General features: G+C 47.2%; 1 protein-coding gene across 8 annotated transcripts in view; it reads right to left on the bottom strand.

Moving 5' to 3' along the window:
- MAPT (microtubule associated protein tau) overlaps nucleotides 1–21,583 on the bottom strand; it is a 108,642-nt gene that overhangs the window by 60,090 nt on the left and 26,969 nt on the right. The gene's annotated exons all lie outside the window — the stretch shown is intronic.

Genomic DNA, 21,583 nt, shown 5'->3' on the forward strand with positions numbered 1-21,583 from the left:
GAAGAACCAGGGTCATTCCCAGGATTTGGGGCAGTGCCCCCTTGTTCTGGGGCCTGGGGACATTTGTCTGTTTGGCTGACTGTGTCATTCAGCCCCATGGAGCAGAAAACAGGGCAATGGGTCTCAGTGCCCTGGTTTCTAATGAGTCTGACATACCAATAGGAAGCTGGAATTACAGGGGCCGATGCAGAAATTAAATCATCCTTAAAAACACAGGCTACTATTAACTATGCAAAATAAATAAGCTGCATGCTTCACAAGGGCCAGTATTTTCCTTTGGGGAAAAAAGTGGAATGCATGGGAAGAATTCTCTAGCAGATGAGTTTGCAGTCCCAGAACACCAAATGCCCTTAGGTTCATGAAACTTCTGATTAGACTTGGCTACAAGAGTGGACTCTTCAATGCTCGTCTTGGCTGGGCTGGGTCACCTGCCCTCATGCCAATGTTTTGGAACTTCAGGCCATGTTAAGAAAGACAAGCCCATGTCCTGAAGCACCCCTGAGGGTCTATCTGACACAGGCAGAAAATAGAACCCAGAAAGAAGATGTCCCTCGGGAGCAAAATGAAGTGACTCTTCTTATTCTCACAACAAACACTGATTGAGCATGAGACTGCAAGTTTTGTCAGGCAAGACCTGCCTGTGTCATGCAGTGCTGTGGCCCCAGGACCTGGCAGCAGGAGGTGCTCACATGGCACTTGCCAAAGAAGGGGCACTTGCTCTGTGGGGTGCTGTGCGGGCCCCTCACAGGCATCCCAGTGAGTGCTCATGCAGTCCTTTGAAGTAGGTATCACCACTATCATCATCATTGTCATCAATATCAGGATTCCCAGGAATCTGGGGGGTCACCTGCCCAAGACCCAAGGTCACAGAGCCAGTATGAGGCGTGGACAGACTGAAAAGGCAACACTCAGCTGCTCTTCATTGCCTGTATTTCACCCTGGACCATAAAACATTTCCTGACCTTCTGCCTGAGATGAGGGGTACAGGTCCGGGTGTGGACGGGGCAGCGGCAGGGCTCACACTCAGCAGCTGTGTGACCAAGTCACTTCTCTCAGCCTTTAAGTTCTCCATCCCCAAATCACTCAGTGACCCCTGAGCACCCTTCCTACACTGACATTTTATTTTAAGTGGTTCACTGGGCCTGTGTCCCCTGGCTCTGGAGCCTGGAGGGGTCAGTGGAGGACAGGAGGAGGTCACTAGCCCAGGCCTGGTGAGAGACAGGAGGCCCTGGCATCCCAGCCAAGGCTCTGCACTCCCAGCCCTGCCTCCATCCTTCCCCAACCCTCTCAGACCCCTGCTGCCCTCCTCCTCAAGAGACAAGGGTAGGGTGAATTCTCTGGAATAACTGGACGAAGGACATCTAAACCAACTGACAAGTGGTGCAGTTGTGCATCTCGGCCCTGAGACTCTCATGCAAAGACAGTGAATTGAAAAGCACATAAATAAGCACGCCCCTGAGGTGGGCACACAGCCTAGACCAGATGTGTCATCACCCCACAGACCCCTGTAATCTAAGCGAGACACACAGACAGGAAAACAAACACACCAGTGCTGTTTCCCTCAGGCCACTTGGCTTTCTGGTTCTTCTAGATCAATCAGTCTCTCTTTCTCTAGCTTCCTACCTCCTGTTTTCCCAGGCAGTGACTTACAGGCAGTGGGGTGGGAGGTAAGGAAGAAATTTTAGGGGTGGCACAAAACTTTAGTTAAACCTGGAAACTCAAATGGGTCATTTGAAAAGGACCCTTGGAAAAGTATTGCCTCCTGACAAGAGAGAAGGAAAACCAGAGGGTCCTGGAGTCTGTCGCAGTCATTTTGTAGGTAGATGGAGGCGCCAGGAGGGAAGGGGCTTGCTGAATCACTCCTCGCTGTGCCTTGTCCTGTGCGACCACACCCTTCAGTCCCAGCTCATGCCTCATCCACAGGCAGAGAGATGGGAGCCTGATAAAAGGAGAAGACAGGGAGGGAAAGGGGCGAAGGCTCAGGGAGGGATGAACCGCTGAATCAAATCATGGCGGCCACTACCCATAGTCTTTTTTAAAAAAAAAATTTTTTTTAATGGAGGTAAAATCCATGCAACATGAAATAAAGTGAACAACTGGTGGCATCTGGTGGCATTTTTTTTTTTTTTCCAGTGGCTGGCCGGCATGGGGATCCAAACCCTTGACCTTGGTGTTATCAGCACCATGCTCTACCGAGTGAGCCACTGGCCAGCCCCCTTCAGTGGCATTTAGCCCATTCACCGTGTTGTGCAACCATCACCTCTATCTAGTTCCAAAACATTCTCATCACCTCAAAAAGAAACCATGAACCCTGAACCTTAAGCAGTTTCTCCCTTTTCTCCCCTCCTTTCAGCCCCTGGCAACCATGCACCTGCTTCAGTATCTGTGGATTTGCCTATTCTTGGTATTTCACATAAATGAAATCCTGTAATAGGTGACCTTTGGTGACTGGCTTCTTTCACTTTCCATCATGTTTTCATGACTCATCCATGTAGTAGAATGGGTCAGCACTTCATTCTCTGAGTAATAGTCCATTGTAAGGATATTCCACCTTTGTTTATCCATTACCCATTCATCCATTGATGGATACCCATAGTGTTTTAATAAATTAAAAGATTGGGAATGAGTTAATATGGAACTTTTTATTGTGGCTTTTTTTCTGAGAACAGCAAAAATGGGGTGGAGGGAGAAGAAAGGTGTGGGTTTTGGGAGAAGCGCATGGGATGGTCAAAGAAGGAAACCAGCAGGGGCCCTAGTCAACCTTCAACTTCTTCCTCATTCTGCCAAGATTGGGCCCCCAAGGACTGTCCAGACCCTCAGAGGCACAGGGACGTGTAGATGAGACCCCAGGACCCTTCTGCTCCCAAAGAATAGGGTCTTCCCAGTCTGAAAGATGAAGCGAACTTTGTGCCTAGAGGAGTTCACCTCTTCCGTGCGGCTTATCTGAAGGGCATCTGTGTTTTCTGATCGCCCCAGGCCGCCCTCTGAGCCATCCAGAGGTGGTTAAGGGGACCCCAGGCACCTAGCTCACTTCAGAGGTGACCTCTGGAGCATTACTGGGGGACCCTGCTTGCTATTTGGAGGATGTCTGCCATGTTCTGGGACACCGTATCTAGGCTCACCCCAAACCTGTGAGGTGGGCAGGATGGGAATCCCAGACAGGTAAAGGACCTGAGGAGCCAGGGATCTGACTCAGACACCTCCCCCTCCGCCCTGCTGCCAGTGGGCACAGATTCCCTACAGTCCTGAGGCTTCTGCGGGAACCCCACCCTGGTGGGCTTTCCCTCCTTCTCCCATCATGTCTCTGCTTACAAAAGCCAATCAGTTGTTTCCTAGTGAGAACTTCCCTATGGGTTCCTGAAATAAAGCCCCCGCCTTTGCTCCTGCACAGACCTCCGGAAAACAGAAACTTAGTCCTCCAGCGGGCTTGGAGGTTCCCCCCATCGGGCTTGGAGGTTCCCCCCATTGGGGGCTGTTTTGGGCCTGAAGGAGGTAAAGACCAAACAGGCGTCCTCCACCAGCCTCCGTCCTTCCTATTCCTTCCAACTTTCTTACTCAAGAATACAGTTTGGTAAGAAGTAACTCTGGTTCTAGAAAGCTCCTTGGGTGAGGAGGGGGAGCCCTCAACACTCTTTGGGCGGTTTTGGAGTAATAATAGCATCTGTCTACTCAATCCTGACATGAGCCATTCACAGGACTTCAGACAGAGGACCTCTGCAATGCTCACGACAACCCCTCAGAAGACATTATTGTCCCCACTTTCTGGATGAGAAACTGAGGCTCGGGGAGGGTCAGTAACCTGTCTAAGGTCACATAGCTAGGAAGCGGCAAGCAGGGTTTGAACGCCGATCTTGACACTACGGTGTCCTAGCGGTGCCTTCCCAACACATCATCACCTTCGTGCAAGGGGAGTTGAAGGTCACGACCCAGTCATGGCTGGAGCTAAGGGAAAGCTCGAGTCAGGGACTTACAGGTGCAGACCAGGCTCGGGCCGGGCCGGGACCCACGGGACCGGCACCGGTGGGGTGTTTCAGGGCCGAGCCGCAGCCCTCGCTAGGGGGCGACAGACGCGCGGCCGACGTGGCCGGGGACAGACCCCGGCTCCGCCCCGCGTGACTCAGCGGGACCACGGCTGGCTGGCCGGCTCTGCTCCGGAGAAACGATGATCGCTCTTCCCCACCTCGGGTTAAAAACCCGACTGGAACTAGACGATAGGGATGATTCGCCTTGTGAATATGCTGAACACACTTTACTGTACACTTTAACAGGGTGACTTATATGGCATATGAATTATATCCCAATAAAGCTATTCTTACAGTGACTCCACGGCCATATCTGATCCTTCTGAATCACATGTCAACATCATGTCTTCTTTACAGAGTATCAGTCTCTGGGCCATGAAGATCATCAGCAATGCAGCATTTCTTTTTCTTTTTGTATTTTTTAAATAGACTTTATCTTTTATTTATTTCTCATTCTTTAAAATCTCAATTTATTCTTAGTCCTGCGTATTCGTGGGGTACACCGTGCTGTTTCAGTACATGCATATATTGTGCAATGATTCACTTAGCATAGACAGTCTATCCATCACCTAAGCATTTATCTTTTCTTTGCTGGGATTATAGTCAAGATCCTCTTTTCTAGCTATTTAGAAATATAGCATAGATTATCGGCTATAGTCAGTCTAGAGCATCAGAACTTATGCTTCCTTTCTACCTGTTACTGTGTATTCTGTACCCATCCGTCCACCTCTTCCCTTTCCCACTGTCCTCTTTCTGTTCCTGGCCTCTGGTGACCATTATTCTGCTCTCTATATCTATGAGAACCTCTTTTTTAAAAAATTATTTTTATTTATTTTATTTTATTTTTTGTCTTTTTCGTGACCGGCACTCAGCCAGTGAGTGCACCGGCCATTCCTATATAGGATCCGAACCCGCGGTGGGAGCGTCGCCACGTTCCCAGCGCCGCACTCTCCCGAGTGCGCCACGGGCTCTAAAAACCAAAAACCCCTAAGTGTATCTCTCACTGATAACTGGAGATCAAGTAGAGATAAACCTAGAATCAAAAACAACCTTAAAATGAGCTTTGTTCTCAACGGTTATTTTGGCTTCTGCGTCCCACCTTTTCTTTGCTCTGGGCACTTTTTCTGCACCACCAGGAATGAGCCAGTGCATTTAGGTGGGAAACAGGATTCCTTATAATAACAGAACCATGTTTCAAGCATTTCCAGAAATTGAATCATTTAGTCCACACAACAGCCTATTATTACACCCACGTTTACAGGTAAGGAAACTGAGGCACAGCAAGGTTGAGTAAGTTACCCAAGGTCACACAGTAAGTAGGTAATAGAGCCAGGGTTCAAAACCCAGGCAGCCTGGCACCAGCAGCTGACCTGTTAAGCCAATTGATAACGGTGATTAAATCAAGCAGTGACTGATAACAGTTAAGGAGTATAAGGACGTTGGCTCAACCAAACTAAAGCTCTTGTTTCCTTTGAGGAGGTTCTATTCTCTCATGCTTATAGGCCAACAGTTTTACTTTAAGATACGAAGATTAGTGAAAGGGCAGGCATCCTAGTCTCCCGGGCCTAGCAGTCTGGAGCCCAAGGTCTTTAGGAAATCCGTCCTGAAGGAGGACAGCAACTCAAAGGCTTAAATCAACACCCTCTTGAGACTGCATCTTGAGATGGTCTTCTGTGACAGTCCCCTACTGTGTGTCTGTATTCCCCCTCTTCTCTCCCGCCCCCCACAAGTGGCACGCAGCATGGAGGTAGGCACAGGGAGGTGCCGAGTAAGACTGGCTGGAGGGGACAAGGCATCACAAACCTCAGAGCAGCTCTGAAGTATGAGCTCGTGGTCACATCACAGCTTACCACGGAATGTTCCAGAACCAAATCGGAATAATAATATTAATAACAGAAGACCCAGATTTCAAGCAGAACTGCCAGATTAAATGTTGCGGAGATAAGGAGCACACCGAGAGGAAAGGCTTATGCTGGGGCGAAGAAACTGGAACGATTCTGGGCCCCAATCCAAACAGAACAATCAGTGATTGTACGGAGTCATGAATGAAGGCCGCTCTGGGGAGGAGGTCGTGCTGCTGTTTGTACATGAATGTGTCACGGCTGATGTCAGCCGACTAATGTCCACCATCATAAGAAAATCCATGGATTATGTCTGACAGGACAATTCTGGTTTTAAGATAAGGCTCCTGTTTTTTTTTGTTTGTTTGTTTGAATTAAAAGCTTCTCTCTTCCTTCGTAATCACTGGTACAGCCAAATAGTGTTTGTAAAATCTATCATGCTTGGATGGCCTTTGTTTTCAGAACTAGTGTAGTTTTTCCTCCAACCCCTTTCTGATGAGTTTTTGATCAGAGAGGACAGCAGCTGTTGTGTGAGACCCTCTGGCGGTGGTGGAGGTGGGCTGTAGGGCTTCTGTCCAGCTCAGGGGCCACCAATGTCCCAGGTCACCACTTCAATTCTACCTGAAATGAATCCCCTGAATTCAGATCCCCAAATGGGTAAGAAGGAGTTTCTTCTGAGCTCAAAGCTAAGAAAGCCAGAGCAAAACATTGCTTTTCTTGGGCAAAACCACTCTTAACTCTTTAAGAGAGTGGGGTAGAGAGAATGTATTGTTTTATAAAAGTGACTCATCGTCATTATTAAAAAGTCAAATACAAAAATGTAAAAGAAGCAAGCAAACTAACCACTGTTAACATTTTAGGGAACATCCTTGCAGACATCTCTCCTATGCACACATATGATTTTTCTTAAATTAGACCATATTACACCAGCTATTCTGTAGCCTACTTTATTCACTTAACAATATGCTGGTATTAAAAAGCTTTGTCTTGGGCCAGCCCGTGGCTCACTCGGGAGAGTGTGGTGCTGATAACACCAAGGCCACGGGTTCGGATCCCTATATAGGGATGGCCGGTTAGCTCACTTGGGAGAGCGTGGTGCTGACAACACCAAGTCAAGGCTTAAGATCCCCTTACCGCTCATCTTTAAAAAAAAAAAAAAAGCTTTGTATTAATTTCTGGTGGATCTCCAATAGGTATATAATGTGTCTAGAGATACTGTTGGGGGGGGGGTGGGCTTCTGCCCTCCCGTTGTAACAGGCAGCAAATGGTCCCTAAACTAAGTCAACATTACACTTAAATGTGTTAGGGGTGCAACTTTTAAAGTCCCCTCTTTCTTAGCCTGGCATTCTCTTCCCTTAATAACAACAGTAAATATTTCTATAGCTGGGCACTGTTTACACGTTTTATCTCATTTAATCCTCACAACCACCTATGTGAAGCAGGGAATGTTATTATCTTATTATCCTCATTTTATGCACCAACACTCAGCTGCCCAGGCTGAGGGAGGACACACGTGGCTTTGAGACGGCAGTCCTGGCCTTCATTTTGACACTGGGTGGGTCTTCAAAGACCTCCACCAACAAATGAATCATGAAGCCCCACTTGAAGCCCTAATGTAGGAAAAGCCCTTCCAACTACACCTTTGTGAGTTGCACGGGGCATTTTAGCTCCCTTTTGCAGTGGGGGAAACTGAGGCATGGAGCGGTTGAAGGACCTCAAGTAGACTCAGAGATCAAGGTAGAGCTGGAGACAGAATCTGGCATGTGGTGATTTTCGGGAAAGTTCAGAATGGGAAGTCTGTTGGGAGTGAGAGCCGGAACTGACTGTGGTTTGACGGGAACGATGTTATGGACATGAAGACAAGGCCATTCTCTGATGATGAATGGGCCTCGTCACAGCCAGGCTCCTGCTTCAGCCACGCCTCGAGGTACTGCGAAGCCTCTCAGAGGCATCCTTGGGCCACTTGCCAAAGAGCATTATGGATTCTTGGAAGCACCTGCTCCTCCATTAGCCACTACAGGGACTGATTAATACTCTAAGGCTGTGTCTTTCTGAAGGCACTTTGTGAACACTGCACAGACTCGTCCTCACAGTGGGGGGTGTGGGGGGCACCCTCCACCCTGCATTTCCACCTGGGGCTCTCCCACAAAGGTGGGCCTCATGATCTGAAGACACCATCTTTGTACCTCTCCCCCAGGTGCACTGAGAGGCCACTCAACCCCAGCTCCTTTCCTGGAACGCATTAAGTCCAGCCTTGGTAGTTGAATGAATGGTTGAACTCCCTGAACCTTTTGCTTCTGAGGTGCAGGCACTGGCTCCAAGTCTTCTTGAGGGCCCTGCTCCTGGCTCAGATTTCTCCATGGATTTGGGTGGAAACGACACCTGAAGTGGACTCGAGAGCACTGGATTCAAGGTTTAGTGGGAACCACTCGCTGGCTGGATGACGCTGGACCAGTCACTTGACCTCCCTGAACTGCAGGTTGTTCATTTGTACCATGGGGATGGTGACACACCTGTCTCAGGATGGCTGTGAGTGAGGCCCATTCATCATCAGAGAAATGCATGCCAAAGACAGCATGTTAGCCAACTGTGACGTTCTAGATTGATGAGCTCCTGTCATCATAACAGGAGTGATGAGGGAGGAGAAGACTTCTAGGGATGGGGGCTCAACCTGAGGGAAAAATTAGGGGCCAACACGAGAGCCTTTGTCTGCACCTTCTGCCCCAATGGAGGGGAAGTGACAGCAGGAAGAGGCAAGAGGCAGTGTTGGGTCACCCTGGAAAGGAGGACCGAGGGGCATTTCTGGGAAGGTCTCAGAGGTGGTGGACTGGATGGAAACTTCAGAAGAAGAACCAAGGAGACTTTGCTCCTCATTTCTTCAAGTGCCGGTGCTGACTGAGTGACAGACTAGCACAGAGAAGACAAGGAAGGAGATTTGGGGAGGCAGAGGGCCTGGAACTTTCTGCACCAAGGTCTCAGCTTGCTGGGCACATGCCCAGGAGCAGTGGGGGAGGCAGGAGTTTGAAAAGCCACAGGGAATGGTCATAAACGGGCTCTTTTTGCCATGACATTTCATTAGATGGAGACAACGAGGAAGGCAGGGAAGGAAGAGGAGAGTTAGGAGGGGAAGGTGGTGGTTTTTCAGATGTTTTCATTTCTATTTTCTGAGCCTGAGGACAAACTCTGAAAGATGCAGGGGAGAAGAGGATGGCCAAGTCTGTCACTAACCAGCAGTTGTCCGCCAGTAACGAGTGACCTGGACTCAGCGTGGTCTTGGAAGGATGGAAATGAACAGTGTCCTCTAAACACATGGAGGAAGAGCCACCCCGGGTTGAGCACACCTGTCCCTGAATTTGCTGTTTGACAGAGGGACCCAGACACTTCTGTGGCAGCATCAAGACCAGAGTTAAAGAGAGTGCAGTGCGGGGCACAGAGCACACACGCTTCGCTTACAGGCTGTGTGACCTTGGTTGAGTCACTCCACCTCTCAGAGCCTCAGCTGTCTCTTCTGTTTATTACCATCTATTAATTTAGCCTAACCTTTCTGTATCCTGATTGTCTCTGTAGACTAAACAGCTTCTCAGGGCGAGGAGCTCCACCCCATTCTGGATCCCAGTCCAGGGAGGGCTTTGACTCGTTTGCATTTTAATAATGGCCCACTCCCAGTCTGAGTTTGGAGAGGTGCCTGCAACTAGTTCTAGAATTGGAGTCCATCAAGGAAGAAAGGTCCAGAATCAAAAGAAAGATTGTGAGAATTGGCAGCTCTCTCTAAGGGCTCTTGTTTGAAAGTACCCATGACACGTGGTACTCCCTTGGCCCTCCCAATAGAGCCAAGCAGGGCAGATGGCAGACCTTGTGAGATCATCCCCTCGTCCCGTGACACCCTGGGGACAGGGCCAAAACTGTATCCTGGTTCACCCTGTGTGAAGCTAACCCTCTGTAAGAAAGAGGAGGGAGAAATGTACACACTGGCCTAGAGAGGTCCACAGTAATAGAAATGTGCATGCACAGAATTTCTATAGAGAAGAAAATAATACACATAAGCATATGTACAGACAAAAAATCCTGAAGGATATATACACTGGCAGAGGTTTGCTCTGGGAAGGGAAGTGCAATTAGGGAGACTTTCTCTTATGTCTACATTTTTGTCTCATTATACTGCTTTATAAACACGAATTGTGTTTACAAGCAGATGAAAGCAATAAATACAGTCCCATTTTGGCAAAACAAAACATTCTTGCAACGGAGTCATATACCACTGAGGGTTTGTCCCACAGTGCACTGTGGGTCTGGATCAATTAAAATGAACACATCAGAAATTTGGGTCAGGAAGAGACAAGAAAACAAAGCCAGGGGCACACATTTGGGCCTGGGCCCGAAGAACACTTTCAGAAACAGCAGCCTCCGTTCAATGCAAAATATCCATCGTCCAGCAGAAACGTCAAAGCACGGCCTGCACAATACTTATGTTCAGAAACAGAAATTATAGTCAGATACCTAGAAGGAAGGAAGGGAGAATAAGCAGATGAAAGAGAAAAGGCTGGTGAGAAAGAAGCACAAAGAACATAGACGCACAATAGAAAATGAAATTCTACTTGGAAAATGACAAAACACTACACCCCAGGGGTGGAAGTTGGTGGCAGGGGTGGTCTGAACGCCTGACAGTCTTTAAGAGGGAGACCCAGGAAACCAGAAGCGTGAGTGGGTGTTTTAGGAGAGGTGTCTGAAAGACTTCTGGGTCTTCCAAATGTCGCAGGAATTGATATCAAATTCATAAAGGCTGATAACACCAAGGTCAACAGTAAGGATCTCCATACTGGCTAGCTGCCAAAAAAAAAAAAAAAAAGAAATTCATAAAGGAAGACTAAAACCACTGAATTGCAACTTTACGTGGGGGAACTTTATGGTATGTGAATTATCATCTCAATAAAGACGATTTTAAAAGTTGCAAAGAAGGCTCAAAATTAAATTTATTTTCTTTTGGTAAATCTAAAAATAGAGACGGCCTTCAGTTTTCCCGTGGGCAGGAGTTCAGCCTCCCAGCTGGCCTGCAGAGACCGGCGTGGTCAGGCCTCAGCTTCCCAGGGCTCCTGTCTTCCAGCAGGAGTCCTCCAGCCAGAATGAGGGAAAGCAATTTGCCCCAGGAACGGCTTGTACGCAGATCTCCCTCCTGCTTGCTGAGCTGGCTTTGGCTCAGACCTAACCGCTGGGCCAAGTTTGTCTGTGTTAAAACAAAGCACGAAGGTGGCTTTCCATGGTCTGTACAATCTCAGAAGATTTTGCTGAGGACATGAGTCCCAGGGTGGGAAGACAGAGGCCCTGGCCTCTGTTGAATGTGGGGGCTGTGGCCCAACAGAGAGCTGAGGGGTGCCAGGAAAAACGTGCAGCCAGAGCACACCTCCCCAGGTGGACTGGGCAGCGGGGGGGCAGGATGGGGATTGGGGGGTGCCTCTGCTGGGAGGTACACACGGCATGTCCTGGGTTAACCTGAAGACAGTTGGACCCGCACTGTGGAAAGAGGGAAACTGAACACAAGCAGGCAGGCTGCCAGCAAGTTTCAGGCGGGCCCTTCCACGCGACGGGCCCAGGCAGGGCTCACCATCCTGTCCTCAGGTGTGCAGGGGACGCCCATGGAGACATGCCAGGTACCTCGGGGAATGAAAACACCACAACAACCGCACTTCCCAGGAATTCACCACACATTTCCCGGCCCACCTCCATGGGATCAGGCTGGAAAGTCCCGAGACACGGGCAGAAATCATGTCACCATCCTGTCCTCCCTCTTCCCTCCATTGGACACTTGGGCCGGTCTTTACTGTCACTGTCACAGCACACTCCAATCTACCCACTGGTCTCCTCACTAGACCGTCAGCTTCTTGAGGGTGGAGACTCCTGTTCCTGTACCGCATCTGCACTTCCAAATGGGGAGGAGGAAAATTATTTGATTCCTCCAAGCTCACAATCGATGAGCAAAATGTGATGAAGTGAAGTCACTGAGGACACCTCTGTCCACGGTAGGACAGTAAGAACACCAGGGTCTGTAACGTGTTCAGAGGGAGCATGTTATGTCAAGAGCGACCCCTGCCCATGCAGGCCTTGCAGGAAATCCAGGGGTCTCCTCAGACTGGCCCAAGGGACATTTGTGGAGTGGGTGAGCATGTTCTGTGACTTGGTCTGTAGGTTCAGGATGAAGTCACATCACATGATGGTCCATTAAGGACCTACCACCCACACTTCAATTCCTCAGTTCAAGAGAAAGAGCAGCGTAATTAGAAATCTCCATGCAGCAGATTACAATTAAAGAGCCCTGTAATTTCCTTTTCATTCTTGTGGCTTATCATTTGGACATTATTTTCCAGGGAGCTGTGAAATGGAGACTTATAAGCAACACCCAAGGGATGAAGAACATCTAAACACCTCAAGCCAGTGATTTAAAGGCTTGTTCTAGGAGAAAAAAATGTAAAATAAGATTAGATGCTGCAAGAGAGCTGCGACAGGAGCTGTTTAGGAAAATCTGATGAGACATTATGTGCAATGTGACCAAGGATTTTACCACACACAATCCTAGCTGTTTGTATCCTAATTTAGATACTTATCCCACCTCTTCCAGATTTTGTTTGAAAAGATTAATTATTAAATCTTCTATTAAGTAAAAATATGCATTTGCATTTAATGTGGCAGATAGAATAATGGCTTCTAAAAGATGGCCAGGACCTAATCCCCAGAACCTGTGAATATGCTATTTCACATTAATATTTATTATTAGTAGTAATTATGAATTATTATTCATATGAATATGAATCAATAAATGTGAATAATTATGAATTAAGGCTGAAGGTGGAATTAAGGTTGCCAATCAGCTGACTTTATGAGAGAGATCATCTTGGATGATTGGGGTGAGCCCGATGTAATCACAAGGGTCCTTACACATGGAAGAGGAGGTAGGAGATCTGGTGTCAGAGTGATAAGTGAGAAAGACTCATCCTGTCACTGCAGGCTCTGAAGATGGAAGGGGCCGTGAGCCAAGGGATGCCCGTGGGAAAGGAGCTGGAAGAGGCAAGAAAGTGGATTCTCCCTCAGACCCTCCCCGAAGGAACGCAGCTCTGTTAACACCATGATTTTAGCCCAGTGAGACCTGTGGTGGACTTCTGACCTCCAGAACTGTAAGACAACACATTATCTTATCCAGCGAGGTGGGTACTGACAGCACCATTTTGCAGCTGATGGCTCTGCAAATTTCCAAGAGGTTAGGGCACCCTTCTAAGGCCTTGCCTGGTAAAGTGCAGAGCCAGGATCTGAGCCAGGTTTGTTTGCCCCCAGAGTGCTTTCCATTACACCACAGAGCCTTCGTTTCCTTACATTCAAGCCAAAAGGTACAAAAACCCTCAGGGCCTGCTCTGTCTGGTTGTGCACATGGAGGGCCCCATAATGACAGCCACCTCCTTTCCCCACACCCTGCCAGGCCCTCTACTCCCTTCTCTCCCATATCAGTATCCACCAGCTTCCCAAAGGAAGCAGGGTTGGAGACCAGCATGGACGTGGCAAGGGGGCTTCTCCCTTCACAGCTCTGGCCTTTCATGGCCCCATCTCTGTGCAGTGTAGCACCGGGCACAGAGACGTGCAATGCCTACTGGGCTGTGCTGGAGGGAGGAAGTAAGTCAGGGGGAGTTTGATCCCTCAAATGTGCACCACGCCGATGACAGCTAACCAAGGAGCTATTGCCTCCTTGTACATATTTGCAGATAGGAGTGGGCACAGGATGGGGAGAGGGAGAGCTCCTTTTCCACTCTGAACCATGAATTAGATGGAAGAACTGGCCTCTTGCAGGTGGGGAGAGTGGAATGGGAACCACCTCTCTGGACTTCTCACACTTCCCCAGGCACGCCCACTGTGTGTACTCAGGTGGCACATGTGGTCTCAGCCTCCTGCGTGCTCAGGAGCACACCTGGGATTGGCCTGGAACCAGAGAAGGCTTTGGGAGATGTCCAGATGTGGGCAGTTCATCATGCAATGGGGGAAGGGCCTTCTCCCACTCAAAGGATAAAATCCAGTTAATTAAGAGCAATGCTTTGTGCTTAAAAGGCACAAATTCAGACCCATCCATTAGACTCTTCAGTTAAGATCACTTAAAATCAAAGCTGCCAAGCTGGGGCTATAGGAAGCATCTATTATTAATGGACAGAGAAAAGTGAACTCCTAAGTGATAGACTCACCAATTGCAGCACACATAGAGGTGGATTTGGGGGCTGATTCAGACACATCAGCTGTGTAATGCAGTGTACAGCAGCTTTCCATGCACACAATGCATGACCAAAGCAGTGCTTAGGGGCCGTGTGTAGTGTGCCCAGGCATGTGCATGTATGCCCTCCAATCCCAAAGGCAGTTCTAGGACACCTGTGGGCAGGAGGGTGGGTCAGGCTGGGAGAGGCTGATATAAACAGGATTGGCCCAGCTCTGGTGAGCAGCTGGGGAGACCTTGGGGACCAGGGCAGTGAGTCAATTATGAGCATATACCAACTCCCAGCAGGGACCCAGAAAAAGCAGCAGATGTGGCCCCTGCCCTTGGATAGATATATTCAGTCTGGCCAGGGAGACATGTATGCAAATACTGAATGACACAGGGATAATTTCATAGCATAGTAACCCCATGGTCAACTCGGTTTAGGAAATGCTGCTCCCCATGTGCAGGGCTCCAAGCTGGGCAAAGGGATGTGCTCCCTGCCCTCTGGGGGCTGGTTTGGGAGGGGAGACATGGAGATAAACACAGTCCAAGGCCACAGGTCAGCAGAGAGAAAGCAGACTGGCTTGAGCCCCAGGTGTTTGTGATTCTGTGAGCCAAGTATGGAATAGGTGTTAGAGACAAAGTTGTGGGAGCTGAGAGGAGACAGGGGGCAAGAAGGCTCTGGGAAGAAGTGAACTTGAGCTAAGACTCGAAGGGCAGGCAGGCCTAGAGGAACAAAACTCCCTCCTCTGGGCTGGAGATAGGTGATGATAGGACCAACATCAGGCACAGGGGACATCACCGGGCACAGGGATGCCATCAGTCAAAGGGGTGATGGTTGGCAGACAAGACACTTTGGAGGAGCCCAGATCAGAGAGAAGGAAGCCAGGAGCTGGCTAAAAGCCCCGAGCTGGCATCGGGGGAAGAGCTCCCCGAGGAACCACAGTGACCATAAACTCTGTGTGTGCGGGTCCTGTTTGCTGGAAATTAACAAAGAATGAGGAACACGCCTCCTGAAGTTTTGGCTCTGGGGCTGGTGGCGAAGCTGTAAATACGTGCAGAGTTCAAATTCCTGTGCCGCCTCTGAGTTCTGAGGGGGTAGGGATGGTCAGTAAACTGACCCTGGCTGGTGCCCACCTCTGGATCGCCTTTTCAGGGTGATCCTTGGACCAGGAGTAGTGGCAGGTTACATAATTAAGCTGCAAAGTGGCCCTGGCCAGAACTTCCTCCTTAGAAAACGTTGTAGCAGCACAAAGCCTTGTGAGAGGAATGAGGGGCTGGGGAGGGAAGGAAGAAAAGGGGAGATTTGGGGCAGGGGTTGAGGGATGAGCGAGCATCCCAGCGCTGGCAGGGGTGGGGTGGTCCCAGACTGTCCCGAGGGAGTAGAAAGACCTCTTTGGAGGGACAATTCCCAGCAGAACCCACCACAGTGGATTTTTATTTTTTTTAAAGATGACCGGTAAGGGGATCTTAACCCTTGACTTGGTGTTGTCAGCACCACGCTCTCCCAAGTGAGCCACAGGTCAGCCCCCACAGTGGATTTTTAAATTCTGGTGAAGGCCTCTTGGATACAGCAACCCTCCCCAGAGAAGTCTGCCCTGGAAGGCTGGGACTGCAGGCAATTACCTCCCCAGTCACTCTTCTATCTTTCCAGCCAGAGAAAAGCAAAAACATGCATAATTCTCTAAACAGAAGTGCTTCTTTGCTTTTCCCAATTATTAACCCATGGTTGTTAAACTCAATAGGATCAGAAGTCCTTCTAAGAAGGGAAAAACTCAAAAATGCCTTAGGTCCAAGGTCCACCTTCTGTCTGGTAAGGAAAAGATGGTTCCACTTTGTATGCAAGGCAACAGAGAGGCTAAGCAAGTTGTGCAAAGTCACCCAGCTAGTCACAGTAAAGGAAGACAAGATGTTAGCTTTTGCCTCCTAGAGCAGAGCTCTTTTGGCTGTCCCACAGTCTCGGAGAGCAGGTTTCAATTTTCCAAGAAGTGATGACTTTACATCGACCTGGTTATGTGCTCAAGTCCACCTGCCTGTGTGCTGACTGCAGTTAGAGAACTAGCCAGTGGCCATCAGCAAGCAAAAGTCTAGTGACCAAGGAGCTAGTGTCACATACATTCTCAACCAAGTGGCTAAACAGCACCTGAAATAAGCTCAAAATTCTGAACTGTTAAGAACTTACTCTCAAAACAAATGTGCGTGGCTGACTCCACATATATTGGGGCCAACAGTATAACTAGAAGTTCTCCAAATAAGATCCATGGAGAAAACAATGTTTACTAAAGGATAATTTTTTTAAAATGCTAATTTGAATCTTACATATGTATTATTAACACTCAAAGGGATCACGCCAATTCTTTATAACTTAGACCAGGAAAATATTTTTCAGGGAAGAGTATAGACATGCATCACTAACTTGTAGGCAACTTTTGCAAATGTCTCACTTATTAGTAACTGAACAATGATTTACATTTCATTATATCAGGTTGTGAGACCAAAGGATCAAAACTCAAGTAGATATAAAAACTATTTAATAAATACTTGTGCTTCCTTTCTTGTACTATAATACTGTATTTAATTTTCATTTAAAAAATTCCTGGTGTAATAATATGTACAGAGTTCAATAAAATAAACATTATCTGCATTTGTTTTCTGGCCATTATTACAATGATTTTATTTCATGATTATTTCTGAATATAATTTTGTCATATAGAGGAGGAGACTGTTAAAATGCCAGCTCTGAGTATCCAATGGCTTGATATACCACTGTTCCTTCAATAATCAGCCAGTCTCAATCATCACGGATTTGCAAGAGAATGGTGAATTTTCCCCAGACCGTCAATCTCCCTGTTAATAATGCCACCGCTCCTTTCTCCAAACACCACCTCGCACAGCAGCCACAGTGACAGTGAATTCTAGAATGGAAAGTTCAACATATGAAGGTTCTCGATGACTTCTCAGGGCCAGGATGTGAAATCTGAGCAGAGCCTGCAGAGGGGGGTGCTCCTGGCGTGGTCTGGCCCCTGCTCAGCCCCGGACACAGAGGCCAGCCCTCATAGCAGCTCAAGCATGGACCTGGCAGCCATGACCTACTTCCCAGTCTACTGGCGGGGACCAGCAGCTGTGACAAAGCAAAATTAAGCAAATTTGGAGTGAGCCCAACCAGGCTAGAAAAACTTCTGAACAGTGTTCACCTTTTTCAGGGCCTGAGAGGCAGATGTCATGGATAGAAGAGTCTAATCTTGGAAACAAAAAAAATTAGCCAGTGGGGAGTAGAAAGAATAAAGGCTTTGGAGCCAAACATTTAGGTTCAAATTCTGGTTCTATAATTTACTGGTTGTGTGACTCTGGGAAAATGACTTAAAAATTCTGTGTCTCAATTTTCTTATATAATATGAGGATATAACCCCCCCTTTAAAGGCTGTCCTGACACGAAGCAAAACTGTATCTGTTCTCCAAGTGCCTGATATAATCTTAGTTCCCTCTCCTTTAGTTTTCAATAATGACATAAAATATGAGAGACAGAGCCATAGCAAGCGGGGGAGGGGGGACCTTATGTACCCCTCCTCAGAGCTGGCTTGGGGGGTCAGGCCCAGAAACTTCTCTAAGAATGAAGAGTATGAAGGAATTAGCTTGCCAGAGGGTGGATACCGCAGAAGCTGGGCACCCACTATCAGCTACCCTGAGAGCCTGGGCTTTGGGGATCCCTTAACAGCAAGCAATGGTTAACAGCAAACAATGGCCAGGCAATCCTGGCATTTTAAATAAACACATGCAAGTTGTGGGTAATGAAGAATAAATCATCAGAAAATTCTATACTTAGGAATTAGGGGACTGGATTGCAGGTCAGAAAGAGTAACAAGGAAAAAAGGAAGGTCTAAGCTGTAATAAAAAGTAATGAAGGTTTTGTTTCTGCTTGGAGGAGGGGCTAACATTTATTGAGCTCTTCCTGTATACCCCTACTAACTAGGACGAAAGCCTGGAGGTGATGGCCATTTTTACCATCACCTAGGGAGGAAAGTAGAGCCAAGAAAGGGTACATTCCAGGTTGCTGGTGACATCATTTGAGTGACTGCATCTAGTGGTACCTGGATCCAGGAACCAGTCAATTATATTGTAAGGTATAACCAGTTTCATTGGGCTCTGTTACTTGCAATTGAAAGGCAAACACATAGTGACTGAACCCTGAAATCCTTTACTGCCTATATGTGCCCCCCTCTCCAAGGGTAATGTTTTCTTATCTGTATAATGGGTATAACTACACCCTCCCAGGCATTAGGCCTGCCCCATGTAAGGTGCATACTAGAGCTTGGTTGAAATGAAACATGAAATTCCACGAAATATGAAATTAACATATTGTTACCCAGGAAAATATCCTTACCATTCTATCTTTTGCAGGGGCTTGGGGAGATAAATTTTTCAAGAGTTTATTTATTCAGTCAAAAAAAAAAAAAAAGCTATTGAGTGTCAGGCACAATGCAGGTCAGTGGTTCTGGAGCTTGTGTATTAGAATTCCCTTTGGTGCTTTAAAAAGATATCTGTTAATGTCTGGACTCGCCAGGGATTTGGATTCAACTGGCCTGGGATGGAGTCTTGTGGCATGGCTTTAAAAGCTCCACAGGTGATTCCAATGTGTAGGAAGGTAGGCAACTGGTGTGCAGGTGTTAGGACACAGACATGGTGAGTGACACAGACATGGTCCTTGCCCTTGTGAAGGCACCTAGTGACAAGTGTCACAAGGAAAGGACAGCAAGTCATAGGGGTGTGAGATGGGGCACCTGTGCAGTCTGGGGTTGGAGCAAACTTCCCTGAGGAAGTGATGTTTATGCTGAGACCCAAAGGATGTGTACAAGTTAGCAAGGTGAGAGAGAGGGGGTAGGAAAGAACTCTCCAAGCAGAGGAGACAGCATGTGAAAAGACCCCGGGACAGGGCAATGGAGTACTCAAGGCACTAAAAGACCCATAGGCTGGAAAATGAGAGAGGCAGCGGGGCCAGATGTGTGAAGCCACTGGAATTTGGGACTTGTTTGTTACTGCAGCATAAACCTGGCCTTGCTGACTCAGGGGCTGAGTCCTGGTTGGACTCCGGTGAGGAGGGTGGGCATGTTGGAAGGAAATGGAGGTTTCAAAGTGTCCATGATCCTTTAAAAAAATCCAGGTGGGAACAGGAAAGTGGTAGGGTGGTTGACTGAAGGGGGCCTTTGCTATGTTTTGCTTTTGTTTCAAAGAGGGGAATTGCTTAAGCCTTCTAAATGCTGAGCAAGGTTCCTGAGAAGGTGGAAGAGGAGGAGGGATGGAATCCGGGCACGGGTGGGGGAGGGCCTGGCCTTAGCGGAGTCTCCAGGAGAGCTGCCTGGAGGTGCACAGAGCGTACTTTGGCCCTGAACAGCTAGTGCTGAATTAGTGCCTGAAACGCTGACTCGGGGCCTCCCACAACTCGGGTCAGCCCCTGGAGTCTGGACAGTTGCTTCCTCCGCCCTAGGACAACCCCACCCCAATAGCTACCCTCAACCCCAACAATCAAGGACCACTGGCCCACAATGGAAAGCAAATTAAATTGCCAAATTACAGCGGTTATATTTCCAGCATTCCAGAAACGGGCTCAGGGGTAGACTGGTATTCCCTCCTTCCCTGGTTTTTTGCTCTGAAAAGTTTCAAACCTACAGAAAAGTGGCACAAATAGTACAATAAACACCATATACCCTTCACCTAGATTCACCAATTGTTAACTTGGCAACATTTGCACTCTGTATGTATACATATAATTATATATAGACACACACATATGTATATGTATATATGTGGGTACTTCAAAAAGTTTGTGAAAAACAGAATTAAAAGATAATATGAATCTTTCCATGCAGTTTTTGAAGACCCCTTGTATATATATATATTTTTTCTTTTTCTTTTCTTTTTTTTTTTTCCTGAGCAATATATTAGCTGCAGACATCATGACACTTCACCCCTAAGAACTTTCTTGGGGGAAGTGATGCTCATGCTGAGACCTGAACAAGGAGAAGTTAGCAAGGTGACAGGCAGGGCGTAGGACAGTGTGTCTCCAAGGAACAAGTCCACTCCCTGCAGAACCATCATTTCACTCACACTCTGATGCTATTATAAGCCCATATTTCTAGTTTCTCTAATTGTCTAATAGTGTCCTTTATAAATTTTTTTCCCTTAGATCCAGGATTTAGTCAAAGATTATATGTAGCTATGGCAGGTACTTTTAAAAAGTCTTTTCAACTCCAATTTTCAACTTTTTATCAAATATAGGAAAGTATAAAGAGGCAGAAGTACTTACTACCACTGGAGACATCACTGTTAATATTTTTGTGTATTTCCTTTCTGCTTTTCCCTGTTCATTTTTAAACATAGTTAAGTTTGTTTATATATATATATATATATATATATATATATAAAGATGACCGGTAAGGGCATCTTAACCCTTGACTTGGTGTTGTCAGCACCACGCTCTCCCAAGTGAGCTAACCGGCCATCCCTATATGGGATCTGAACCCGTGGCCTTGGTGTTGTCAGCACTGCACTCTCCCAAGTGAGCCACGGGCCAGCTCTTAAACATAGTCAAGTTTATATTGAATATACAATGTGTACCATGCTCTTGTATTATGTCAGAAGTGTTTGCTTATGGCATTTAAAATTCCATAGACATAATTTTCTGACGGCTATGTACAATTCCACGTTAACTATTTCCTAGAGGTTGGACATTTAGTCTGCTTCTGAGATTTCCTGTTATAAACACTTTGATGAACATCTTTGTATATAAATCTTTGTCATGTTACCAATTATTTTCTTAGGTCACATTCTTAGAAGGGAAATTCTGCATCAAAGAGTAGCAACATTTTTAAGGCTCTCCATGCATACTGCCAAACTGCTTCCTGGTGATCTGTCCAAACTTTTACTCCCACTAGCACTGTATGGGAGCTGACTTGAGCAAAGGCTGTCTTTGAAAGAGGGATGGAGCCCTGGAGGAGAGAAACCATTGCAAATCACCTTTCACAGTGGAAACCAAGGAGTGGGGGCATGGAAACCACAGCCTTTCAGGGTCTCCCATTCTGGCTGGCCCACAGTAGACACTCAAGAAATGGAGGCTGCATGAATAAACACATCCACAAACATATATTTCTGAATTCCTACCACATGTCAAACAGAACAGACAGAGAGAGAGAAGGAAAAAAAAAAAAAAAAAAGCAGGGATCACAGGATGAAATGGACCTATGGTGGGGGAGGATCAGGAGTCCAAACTAGATTCACTCCATGCTCATTTCAGCAGGTTTTCTTTTTTTTTTTTTTTTTTTTTAAATTTTATTTTGTCGATATACATTGTAGCTGATTAATGCTCCCCATCACCAAAACCTCCCTCCCTTCTCCCTCCCCCCCTCCCCCCCAACCATGTCCTTTCTGTTTGTTTGTTGTATCAACTTCAAATAATTGTGGTTGTTATATCTTCTTACCCCCCCCCGTTTGTGTGTGTATGTGTG

Source organism: Cynocephalus volans, chromosome 16 (genome assembly GCF_027409185.1).
Source record: "Cynocephalus volans isolate mCynVol1 chromosome 16, mCynVol1.pri, whole genome shotgun sequence".
Taxonomy (NCBI): Eukaryota; Metazoa; Chordata; class Mammalia; order Dermoptera; family Cynocephalidae; genus Cynocephalus; species Cynocephalus volans.